At 45.3% G+C, this 12,078-nt stretch overlaps 1 long non-coding RNA gene across 1 annotated transcript; it reads right to left on the bottom strand.

The window, feature by feature from the left end:
• Positions 1–344: 344 nt before the first annotated feature.
• LOC144179423 (uncharacterized) lies at positions 345–7,187 on the bottom strand. Its single transcript, XR_013324222.1, has 3 exons — positions 6,519–7,187; positions 4,712–4,981; positions 345–1,827 (listed from the first exon to the last, which is right to left on the bottom strand). It is a non-coding gene; the product is annotated as an uncharacterized LOC144179423 (long non-coding RNA).
• Positions 7,188–12,078: the final 4,891 nt, after the last annotated feature.

Genomic DNA, 12,078 nt, shown 5'->3' with positions numbered 1-12,078 from the left:
ACATTGCCCGTTACACCAGACATTGGACTACACTGTCAAGAGCTTTGACATCTACAATGACGTCTACAAAGCAGGCTTATACTGGTAGAATGTTTCATACCATAATTACTGTGTGTTCAGAGCTCACGTGTGAAGTATGGATACTGCTGCTTCAGCAAGAACCGAGGATGAGCACCCTTCCTGGTTCTGAAAAAAATAACAGAGGAAATGCCTTAAGCAGGATTCTGAAACGGGGTTGAATAAAACAAGAATGAACAAGAAATTCTTTCAAAACATGTAAAGCAATGCAAACAAATATTTATTTCAACTTATTTCTACAAAAGACCACCTCATGAAGACTGGTGGTGGGGTATTGGCTCAAAAAAAAGCAGAGAGCACTTATACAAATGCTACAGTGAACACACCTAAACTAATCACTGTTCAACAAACTCATAAAAAATGTTTGAATGCATAAGAAACCAGTGGTAAACACAGGAAACAGTTAAAACAGAATGACGGCACAAGTTTGTCCCGTCGTTCTCTTCTGTGTCCTGGGTTTTCCTATGGTTTTTCATCCATTCAAACATGTACCAGCTAGCCCAGTCCAACGCCTTGGTATCATAAAAATATGGATAGTCAATCCTTACACAAAGTTGAAAAAAAAAGAAAGTATAAAGTAGGTGACAAAATTAAAACGACAGCAAATTGGTTGGCTTTTAATTTTAAATGATAATATAAAAAATAATGGCATGAATGAAAGTGAGCAGCACGCGAAGTACCTTGTTGCTAGCCCGACATTCCACTTTGAAGCAAAATGTCCGCTTTCAACACTACATAGGCTAACATGCAATGAGGCATTCCGTTAGGCACACAAAATATACCATAATTGTTAAAAAAGCTACGAATCAGTTGAAAAAACCTGACCACGACAAATTGGAATTAGTGACTAGATACAGTTTCAGAAATACACAGCGACATCATATAAAAATATATGGTTCCCATACAAAGATTGATCATAACAAAAATTCAGGACATTTATCAGACTGGCATCAATGTGCAAAGCAGCTTAATGAAGGAAGACGGTCTTCACTAAAAACATGTTAATATTGGGAGCTCATGTGCTTCCCTGCAAGTTGGGTGTGTAAACCCACTGACATCTTAACTAACCCGCCTGAATCATCACTTGATAGACATTGAGGAATTTTACGAATTGGTTTATTGTAGCCAGCTGTCTAGTTTATTTCCCTATTTTTCTTGGCATTTCGTGTCTAATTCTAAATTTGGTGACTAGATAGCTTTTACTATGGTCATGCACTGGTGACAACGAATATTTGATTTTACTTTTAAAAAATTTCAGTTTTGTTTTATTGCTCACCAGCCAACGATCTGAAATATCAGAGGTGCTTAAAACGTATGTTGGCATTTCCTTCCTGCAGTGTAGTACAAATAATCATGACTTTTACCATAATTTGTTCACAAATCGTAATATGTGGAAAGTATTCAGCTTAATGAAAATGTCATTTCAGAGCATGCACAATCAACAAGGCCTCAATGACTCTCATGACGTGGTCCACTTGTTTCTGTCACAAATAACCTGAGTGCAGACACATTCCACCGAAGACGAAGGTAACATGCCCTCATGGGTGATGAATATTTAAAAAGCCTTACGAGTAAATTTGCTGCTGAGCACGTGAAATTGTGGCATTAAAACAAAAGATCCCTCTGCGGCATCTTTCACTTGGAGGAGCGCTTGACCACAAACTTTGAGAAGCTGGAAAATGCTCCATGAACCGCTCCAGCCAGCAGAAACGATGCAGGACACAAGTTGGTAGGCGGACCGTTGGCATCCTGCGATTGTGAAGATATTTCTGTTTAGTAGATGCTCTTCTTTTTGTACCACTGTTTATTTCACCTTTAACAAGTAGCTGAACTCCTTAACGTTCGCATAATAAAATGCTGCAATGCAGAACAGTTAGCAGGGTTACCTCAATTTTGCTTTTCTACGAATTAACACAATGTAGGTAATCTGCACACAACTACAATCAAAGTACAATTTTCACCTACTTCACTGCTAACATCAGCGTTTGACTGCTCAAGCACAAATACAGGTTAGACATGTGAGCAATCTGCTAAACGTATCCCCACAAACTGAAAAATCAGGCATCAGAAATCGGCAAGGAAGGAGGTGTCACGTTTAAATGGCACTTTTTTTGTTCAAAACATAAACAACACCTGGAAGCTTGAAGCGTGAGAGGGGGTCTTTCACGCTGACAATGTCAGAACATAGCTTGCTAGTGGGCACCTGCACGATGTGCACAATGTGTTTCTTGAAAATGCGTGCGAAAGTTTGATTGACGTGTAGGACGAGAATTGCAGCACGTTTTGACACAGGCCTTGTGGACGCTTCTGCATGCTAATGTCAATGTGGATTCTTGCTAGTCGCCCTCTTCGCTTCTTTCTGAATATAATGCTTTAGGCATTATATTCAGGACAACGACTGCATCAAAACGTGCAGCAATTACCTACGTCCCACACATCGGTGAACCTCTCGCACACATTTTCAAGACACGCAGTGCATACATTGTGCATGTGCCCACTAGCAAGCTGCGTTCTGACATTGTCAGCGTGAGAGACCCCCTCTCACGCTCCAAGCTTCCGGGTATTGTTTATTAGATTCCATGCGCTGAATGCAAATCAGTGTACATTGGCGAAACGGGCAATCTGCACAGAAGATTAATGCAGCACTGGAACGAAGTGAACAAGGGCCATGCAAAAACAAGTCCACTGGCAGAGCACCGTGAGAGGACGGGACACGTGGTCGACTGGAACAAGACAAAATTACTGACAACTGAGTGCAATCTATCTTCTCGATTACTGCTCGAGTCCCTCATTGTTCAGACGACGCCCAACATTATCAACATAATGGATGGCAATCTGCACCATATCTATGCAAACTCATTGCGCCGCGTAATGCCCAATATATAGCTTCGTTTTCCACGACACATGCTCACCGTGAACAAGCAACAAACCGTTAAATGGCTTTCTTGACTTGGTCAGTGACCTACGTTTCATCACTGCAATAATGCTTCTACCTGCCTACACGGCATTCCGTCAAACACTGGACTACACCACATGAGCCATTGGCGTTCTTAACCTGCACCAGAGTATATAACCTTTCACTACTGCTATGAGATAGACCCATAAACGCACTTCAATATGGCCTTTATATTTAGCTCTTGGAAACATTATGTATAATTTTACCTTTAAGTTGCACCTGCTACAGCAGCTGGTACTATACCAAAAACATGAAAAAAAAAACGGTGGTTTAACACGCCAAAGCTACACTTGGGATATGGGGAGCACTGTAGGGGAAGGCTTCGCATTAATTTTGACCATCTGGGTATTTTTGTGCGCATCGAAATCTCCAAACACGGGCGTCTTTACGTGCTGCCTCCATCTGAAAAGCGGCTACACCAAGCGGTATCTAACCGACATTCGCCTCCACAGCACACCACCCTAGCCACGGCAGTGGGTTAAACATATGAAATAAAGCGAGTTTCGGAGTGCAAATGAAAATATTAATCACACGTCTTATTTTCCCAATCGATGTACCTTTTGAAATCCACCATGCAATCCCCCCTCCCCTACCGGCCTACCAAAACACCTTTGTCTCAAGAGGTAATCAGGCTGTTGTTAATGAAGTAAGTATTTACAATCCGAGACTTGCCACCGTTAAAGTCATGCACTTTGTTTTAGAGATAAGCGACATTAGCCATTTGCAGCACCAGGAGTTAATTGTGCTAAGATCAGATTGAAAGCATTGACGGTAGTAGTTGAAAGAAATTGTGTGATAAATTACAACATCATCTGCAAATAGACTTACATGGGAGGATATGCAACATGGAAGATAGACCAAGCAACCTGCCTGGGGGGACAACAAAGTGGCACGAGCAAAAGAAGTATATAGTTATTAGAAGTAAACTGCATTTGAGAAGAATGAAAATCTTTTGCTCAAGTGAGGACATTAGGGTGAAGTTTGAGAAGTAGTCTGTGGTGTGCAATGCGATTGAATGCTTTAGAAAAATCGAGAAAAACTACCGCAGTTTGTAAGCCTGTGTCAATGGATCAATGTAGATCGTGAACAAATCCTGAAAGTTGTGTTTCTCAAGTAACCCTTGTGAAAACCGTGGTGATACTCGAATGTGATATTGTGATTTTATAAATAATTAGCGACCTGAGAGTGGATGAAATGTTTCCTGACCTTGCATATGGTGCTTGTTAGGGAAATTTAATGGTGAAGTACCGTCTCCTGATTTAAAGACTGGTGCTACCTCGACTATCTTCCAACCATTGAGATTAGTGCCTGTCATGAGAGACTGCGAAAAAAGCGCTGTCAGAATACTACAGACTGCGGGATGTACTTTTCGGTATAGTATGATTATTACCAGTATGATCTGAAGTAGACCAGTTTGTATTGCAAGTTTAAAACCATATCGAAAGATCCTAAATGTTTGCTTGGCTTGATTACATACGAATACTTGCTTCAAAGTCAGTTCAATTTCTCTTCTTGCCCTTTAGTCGTCAGCCCCAGATTCTCTTCAATGTCTCTGCTAAGCAATGACACGCTCCATACGCACAGCACTGCTTCATGAAAATGTTTCAAATAATCAGAGGCCACAGCACTGCTAACAGGTATACATCATGGCAAGTTCCACAACATGCAATAACTAACCTGAAAATACATAATCGGCGGGTGCACCGATATGGCAGCAGTGCCTGGACCGATGTGTCGAGCAAATGCGCTGACTTCTGAACGGGTGGTCCAAGCGGCCAGATGATGGATGAATGACCATTCCTGGCGGCAAAGCGTACGGAGCACCAACGAAAGGCCAGGCAGTACTTGGGTACAGCAGGTGCAGTGTCGGTTGGCCAAGGGAGGCCCTGGCAAAGCCTTTGAAACTGGACTGGAAGGCAGCTGACCCAGGACAGCCAGCAGCAGCACCTGCAGGTGCATAATCTGTGAGTGTGCTGACACTTTTTGAAATACAAGAAGAGCACACACAAAGCACGAATGCTTACATCAAGTAGATTTTTAATCGTTTAAAGACAGTAACCTCCAAGGCACTAATAAGAACATTCCCGGAACACCCCAAGTGAAATGTAGGTCACAGTAAGAATGTATTTATTAGACCTGCAGGTACTGTGAGTGGGGTATGCATGATATATGCAAAGCTAGCTACTGAGCTAATTTGCATGGAACGCATGCTAGCAGCTCATCTGTATCCCTTGCTTTCAATCGGAACTGGTGTGTGATAGTTGAGGCTCCTCCATTTCAATGTCTGACTTGTATCTGCACGTTCAATTCTCCAATATAAATCGAGTTGAGTGAGTGCCTACAGCTTTTTTGTTAGTCTCTGTATGGCCTGCGGTTTTGCGAAAATGAGAACTTGCGAATTGGCTCAATTTTCTGCACTAATTTAAACAATACATATGCCTCTGATATCAAGCCCCAGACTTCACGAGAGCTACTCTGACAGAATCGGCAGGCGCCTCGTAGGCGTTGTGAAATCTCCCCCACTACCCCGAGACTATGCTAACTCCCTGCGAGGCCACATGCCCGCATTTCACCTTCAATTTGCACGTATGTGAATTCTATACCTCTATGAACTCTCAGACGGGCGTCGTCATATTCGTGCCGGACTCGTGAAACTCGGCAACGTAAATTACCGCACTCGTTCGCTGGCACGCGGCCCGAACTCTCTCACCGTTTCCGGCCCTTGCATACTATTTTCTCCACCTTGCACTTTGTAAATTCTCATGTTTAACTACACCTCGTGCGCCCTCATCTCTTGCCTGCTTTTCTTCCAGCACAACTCCGTCAGCACCCGGTCGACGCGTACGCTGTCGGGACGCGTTGGCGAGCGAGTACGGCAATTTCGCTGTTGTCGAGCTTCACGAGAACAGCACACATATCGCGGCCCGAAGACCGCGAGGCGTACGGTCGCCGGTCTCGCGAGCGCAATAGCTGCGAAGCGCACTGCACGGAATTCGTGAAGGGGGGGGGGGGGGGGGAGAGATTTCACAACACCTACGAGACGCCAGCCATGGAATCACGTGTACGCGTTTTCACATGCACTTCCAGGGAACCTCCTGTTCATGTTATTCCTTGGTATACCGCGGGTATTCACGAGGGAGGACTAATCACAGCGTTGTGCCACTCACGCGAAATTGCGACTGCGATCTGCAACCGCAAAGGCACTGTTTGAGAGACACATAAACAAACGCCCCGGTGTTAAAGAGCCTTGCGTGATGTGAAATTATTAGCAGCCGTGTACCATAGCGCGAGCATCGTAGCCAAGGTCTAGCTTCAGCGTAAATTGATGCTGACTTCTGCGGAAACGGTGGACTGGGCGCCAAACAAGTATACTAACTCACGTAGGCTCTCAGAGCAAACGAGATGGGGGTCTAGCGAATTACTGACCCATAAACACCAGAACTCATTCCAACCAAATACAGAATAATAAAAAATGCGTACTTACCCGAGCAAAAACGATGTTTCAAACGTAAAATTCTCCTTCACTGTCGTCTTCATCTCGCGGACACACGAACACGCTTTGTTCTGATGCAATGTCATCCACTTTTGACGCGCAGTATTTTATCCGGCGATGATCGTTCTTCCGGGGTCCCCATGTTCAACACACGCGTAGGTTAGAAGGGTAGACATCACCCATAAAGCTTCTATAACTATGATTTAAGCTTGAAATAGATAAAACAGATTAAATCACGCCACCAACCACTTGGCACAAAACGCCATGAAAAAACACACACAAAAGTGAGAGATAGTTGCCAGACTTCAAATGCAGCACCTCTATGTTTGACGAAAATTGTGTTACTACTGTAATGTTGGTAATTATCTTTCTGCTTTCAAAGTCTGAAATGTGTTTATAACTTAAATTTAAGGTTTTTAAACACAAAAAGTGAATACACATAAAGTAATTGACATATATACTGATATTGTAAAGAGGTTTGACGTTTGTTTTGGTTTTGTTTTCACGGCGGGCTTCTCAAGAGAGAACGTGCGAGAAAACGAGCTACTTTGGGTTTAGGAAGAGGGCGGTAAATGTCGGCGTGATAGAAAGCAAGGAACAGGTGCTTACCCTGGTCGTTAAAAAAGGAGCTAATGAAACCCTCACGTAAAAAAAAAAAAGAAAAAAGAAAAAAAAAACGTTCGACGAGGAATCGAACCATTGACCTACAAAACAGTAAACGGACGCGTTAACAAACAGCTATGTCGGCGGGCCTGTTCAAGTCGCCTAAAACAACTCTATACTTACGTAAGTTGTCAACGAATATTGTTGCTTGTGTCTAGTCATCGCCTCCTTTAACGATGGTCTAGTTTATGCTGCATTTTTGAAATTCTGGCTGTCCTAACCCTTGTTTCTCACGCACCGGTCTTGCAGACGAGGCCGCATTGCTAGCGCTGCAAGCGATTGAGCCAAAGCTCCATTATTTGACTCAAGCAAAGCTATCGCAGTCAACCCGACCTTATCTGCGCAAGCCACGGCAGCCTCGAAATAAATGGAATGTGCCGTTAGAATTATGGCGTTGATAACGCTTGTTTGACCGGCACCGTCTTGCAGACAAGCAACGTCGCTCTAATACTACAAGCGATGTCACTCCTGGCATGTCAGGCGCATCAAACCCATCGTGTAAAACGACTGCTAACAGTGCGAAAACCTCTGAGTTTGTAACAAGTGGGGATTTGCGGTGGCGGCGACGTAATAGGTACAGCAAGCAGGTAGGCAGAACAGCAGCGTAGGGTTACAACCTTTCCCCGAAAAAAAAAACGGGCCTTCCGGGGGGGGAGGGGGGATTGTGTTGAAAAAAGACGCCATGTTTTTTAACATGCAGTGCCATTTATTGTAGTGTTTTCTTAGAGAGAAATCAACATAACGTTTGTACTGAAAGTGATTGAGAGCTTGGTTAATCGCTCTGCATGTGCTTCACTGAAAAGTAACCGCAATTGCTGACCGCGGCGGTAGAATTTTGTTATTTTGTTCTTCCCTTAGGTCCCCCTCCATCTGAGGCAGCGCGCTCGCCCGCGTATTTTCTCTGCTCGCGTGTCTTTGCGCAGCTTGTCGACATAGGCGTGCGCAGAGTTCTCAATTTGGGGGGGCAAAGTCTTACCGCTGCGCCCCCCCCCCCCCCCCCCCCAGAGCAACTCCCGACCTCTTCTCACTGAAGGCCTTGCGGTGCGAACGCAGTGCAAAGAGGGATGGTTATAAAATTTTTATTTCAATGTGATGGAATTGCAACACACACAAAATATTTCTGAGCAGAAATTTTACTTTCATGTGTTACATCGGCAAGGCAGGCATGGGGCAAATTTGGCGCTTCCTTCAGATGATTAGGGGGGGCGGCCGCCCCCCCTGCCCCCCCTGTGCGCACGCCTATGCTTGTCGACACGTATTTATCGTCTTAGTTGTTGAATTGACGCTTATAAAACGCCAAAACGGGCATAATCACGGCACAAAAGCCAAAAAACCGGCTGATGACGACTGGTTTTAGATATGGACCGGCAACCGGCCCGCTGTTTAAAAAACCGGTCGGGCCGGTCCAAAACCAGGAAGGTGGCAACCCTACGGAAGCGACGAGCGAAAATGATTTTACACGACCGCCCCCGTCGGCCTGCGCAAAAAAGGAAGATAGAACCCCTGCATACACGCCCTCGAAGAAAGCTGTACAGCCGATTCAGTTTGTTGTGGACGAAGAGCAACCGAGGCTGCAGCCACAAACGATTGCGCTTGCCGTGGTATGAGCCAAAGCATATCTTCACATAGTTATGTTATCGTCCGTCTGACTGTTACTTACTGAAGGGAAAATTCAGAACACAAACGTTGACGTCTAGCGTCTATGCCAGACATAGACGCTGCTGTTTAGGCCCTAAAAACCACCTTCAGGGCGTCTGTCGGTTCTGTCTGATGGCGCGCTCGCGCCGCTGATTACGAACGAGGCGTCTGTTGGCGTTGACTTATCGTGTTGGCGAGCCGGTAAACGCCATCACGGTTAAACTCCCTGTTGGAAGACTACGCTGTTGGGACGATAGAGTGCCGACAGAGCTTCTTATTGGCCCCACAAACGCCATCAAGGTTAAACTCCCTGTTGGAAGACTAGGCTATTGGAACGATAGAGTGCCGACAGAACTTCGTATTGGCCCCACAGGCGTGCTGTGAGCCCAACAAGAAAGTCTTTTTGGAATTTTTGCCCGGGGCATAATAATACGGGAACAAATTCTTAGGTAAATTCGATTTCGTTGAGGACACCGATGCCTCGCGTAAAAGTTTTATTTATAGGACTACAAGAGGCATTTTGTAGCCTTTCCTTCCCGTGCAGCCAGACATCGAAACGAACCTTGTGATACACTCGAAGCAGTAGATTAGTGCAGAGTGGAATTTAAACATTCAGCACGTTTTGTTCAATTTACGAACAGCAATTTTAGAGCCTTTCCCCTGGTCTATGTGGAGAGTTCATATTTATTCTCTCAACGGGCGGTGAAATAGTGCAATGTGCGGTTTAAACATTCAGCCTATTTTGTGCAATTTTGCATGCTTGCATTCACACACCGTTCTTTTAGGCACCCTAACGATAAGGTGCCGTGGTAACACCCCAATCGAGAAGAAATACTTTTTAGCACCCCTGTAACGGTCGTAGCACCCTATGAAACTGTTGATTACACCCCTGAATTTCGGCACCCTCGAGGTGTGGTGCCCGAGCAATATTTGGGTGCTTGAAAGGTGCAAAAAGGGTGCAAAATGTTCAGTACACCCTCCTTGCACCTTAAAGGGTGTAAAAATGTTAAGATTTACACCCCTTAATATGTGGCACCCTCATGATTGGGTGCCGGAGCAATGTTTTAGTCCTTAAAAGGTGCAAACAGGGTGCAAAATGTTGAGTGCACCCTTTTAGCACCTTTAAGGGTGTTAAAAAGTTTAGTGTGTACGCATATTCTGTGGCCGGTCGCTAGCCATGCTTCGGCCTGTCACCGCTTCCCGAAGAAAAAACGGATGCCCTAAGGCGGTACTTTGGCCGTTCTCTTTCTCAACATCGGCAGCCGTAAGAGAAGTGAATATCTGGCAGCCGGTTAGCTGCCGTTGTGCGTCCGTACACGGGCGGACGGAAAAATACCGAAGCGCTGGTTGCCGAATGTTGGCCGTTCAACGCATGATCAGTGGCTTCCAGAACCTGGATGCTGGCCGGACATGCCAGAAAGCCGCCATAGACGGGCCGGTCTTGGGGCACACTTTCTGTGCCGCCTGGGCAGCTGGCCAAACTGGTGATGATGATGGTGGCGCTTAAGAAGATGATGGTGACGCTACAACACCATAGGTAGCCTAATAGGGCTCGATGCTTGTCGACCACTGTCGACATGTCGTAGGCGCACGAGTCACAGCCCGGGGGTTAAGAATAAGGCCGCCTTTACCCCAGTAGTCCGAGTGGCGCTGGCTACCACACCCAAGGGCAGGAAACAAAACACCTTAACATAAATATCCGAGAAAATGGAGGGGTTCCTTCCCCGCCGGTAGCGTAATGGTCATCGCCCCAGACGCGTATTCTGGAGTTCGTGGGTTCGGATCCCACCTGGCGGGCATACTTTTTCTCCACTTTCTTTGAGTCTTTCAAAAAATGTATCTAACCTGCCGCATTCTCCCTTTTTCTTTCCTTGGCATTCTTGATTGCCAACGCGTACTTCTGTCAATATATATAGGCGAAGACGATATCCACCAGAACTAAATTATATAAAGTACCGCAATTAGGTGGAATATTGGGCTATTTTGTACGCATTCTTTATTATTGAACTGGACAAACTTAACGGGTCGAAAGAAGGACACAACATGAGCGCTAACCTACGAGTCAGGTTTTTTTAGTATCGGGAAAACAAACATTTGAGCCTGCGCACTAAACGCAGCCGTGACGTAGACGACGCGCCCAAAAACACTCACCTACAAACCGAAAACTGAAGCTAAAGTTCTATGAAGATAAGCAACTTCGCTATCCAACAAGGACGCCGAGGAATAACTAATGCCCGTGTCAGAATTGTTTGAGGTGCGGAGTAGCTTAGGACCATACAATGTCGGTCCGCGTCCATCCGCATAGCATTTACAATAGCAAAAAATCACACAGGCACCAGCAGGATTTGAGCCTGTGTCTGTTAGACCAGACAGAGTTAGTGTCAGTCGTCTTACCCAATGGGCTCCGAACGTAATTTTCTTTTTTTTCTTTATTACTTTTTGGGCTACGAACGTGAGTTAGTACCCGAGAGTCAAACGGCTTACTCCCTCGATTGTAGCGGTGCAGAGTACCTTAGGACCTCCCAATGTCCGTCTGCGTCCATCCGTGCGCACACCATCATCAAGTGAAAATCAAGCGAAATTGGATTTGAGCCAGGCGTTGCGTTTTATTTAGCAAATAATCAAGGTTCAACTTACGGCTCAAATTAAATGGCGGCCGGAAAAGAAACCGGATGTCCGTCAGAGCACAACATGCATGTAATTTAGAGTCCACGTACTCCGCACCCTCGCCATGATCGAACGAGTGGAGATGCTGCCATTTTTCTGTCAAGAAAGTTTCGGAAATTGCCAGCGTGAGCACATCTTTGTGTGCAAGGAGAACACTCGTACGAATAAACTTGGGGTGACAACCATGCTAACAGAAATGCGCCCAAAGATTTGACGTGGGCCTGCATTTTAACGTGTTGCAATATGCACGCAGGGAATTATTGATACACCGTCCCATCTGTCCAAGGTACATTTTATCAGACAACACTTTTTTTGCATAGGTTAATAAAGATTACTACCAGGTTTAACATGCACGTTGTTTACTCGGCAAGTAATAATTAGCAAAGCGCTGTACTACGCACGCCAGGAAGTCAGCAAAAAAGGGGGTCTTCGAAAAAGAAGGGCTGGGGTGTAAAACGCCAATCACACTTTGTTGAATAGAAACGCGGCGTTGTGCACTGCATCCCCGGCTGTGTGGTAAAATATGCATTGTACAGTCGGAGCGGTGTGTCAATGAGCGCCTGTGTGAACATTGCAACACGTA

Source organism: Haemaphysalis longicornis, unplaced genomic scaffold (assembly GCF_048455015.1).
Source record: "Haemaphysalis longicornis isolate Haplotype H1 unplaced genomic scaffold, Haemaphysalis longicornis Haplotype H1 scaffold_4, whole genome shotgun sequence".
Taxonomy (NCBI): Eukaryota; Metazoa; Arthropoda; class Arachnida; order Ixodida; family Ixodidae; genus Haemaphysalis; species Haemaphysalis longicornis.
The sequence above is the reverse complement of the archived record's forward strand: the minus strand, read 5'-3'. Positions and strand labels throughout refer to the sequence as shown.